The sequence below is a fragment of the Pteropus medius genome, unplaced genomic scaffold (assembly GCF_902729225.1).
Source record: "Pteropus medius unplaced genomic scaffold, Ma_sr-lr_union100, whole genome shotgun sequence".
Classification (NCBI taxonomy): domain Eukaryota; kingdom Metazoa; phylum Chordata; class Mammalia; order Chiroptera; family Pteropodidae; genus Pteropus; species Pteropus medius.
This window is the reverse complement of record NW_024343578.1, coordinates 4,218,779-4,219,476: the sequence shown is the minus strand read 5'-3', so window position 1 is coordinate 4,219,476 and position 698 is coordinate 4,218,779. Positions and strand designations below refer to the sequence as shown.

Genomic DNA, 698 nt, shown 5'->3' with positions numbered 1-698 from the left:
AAGGCAGCATTGGAAGAAATTATAAAGTGACATGGAAGCACTTTAATGCTTCACCATTAAAGATTCAAATAAGCTTCACACAGTGGAAAAGTACAATCAAAGGTGCAGGTTCATAGGCTTGAGAGTACAGATGTTCTATTTAGATTGTGTTATGTCCTGCTAAACCCATCAGAAGTTGAAAATATCATCAGTTGAAAATATATTTAAGGTCTATGGCCATGCCACCCTGAACATGCCCAATCTCGTCTGATCTCAGAAGCTAAGCAGGGTCAGGCCTGGTTAGTACTTGGATGGAAGACCACCTAGGAATACCAGGTGCTGTAGATGATGAAAAGAAAGAAAATATATTTAATACACCTAACCTAACGAACACCATAGCTTAGCTTACCCTAATGTAAACGTACTCAGACCAGTTACATTAGCATACAGTTGGGCAATTATCTTGAGTTTCATCTCAAGAGTAATTGCCTTCCTCTTCTCACCATAAAAAGGAGAAAATGGGCATTTTGGAAACATCATGGAATGCAAAAACACAAAACACAAAATTCAAAAAACACTGGTAACACAGGACACTGTAGAGTATCAGCTGTCTAGCCTCATGATCATGTGGCTGACTGGGAGCTGCCCCTGGATGCCGCCCAGCATCACCGGAGAATACTGCATCACTTATGGCCGGAACTAGCCCAGGGGAAGATTGA

The 698-nt window shown here is 41.3% G+C and overlaps 1 pseudogene; it reads left to right on the top strand.

Annotated features, from left to right (window-relative positions):
- Positions 1-208: 208 nt before the first annotated feature.
- LOC120606354 (uncharacterized) lies at positions 209-327 on the top strand (annotated as a pseudogene).
- Positions 328-698: the final 371 nt, after the last annotated feature.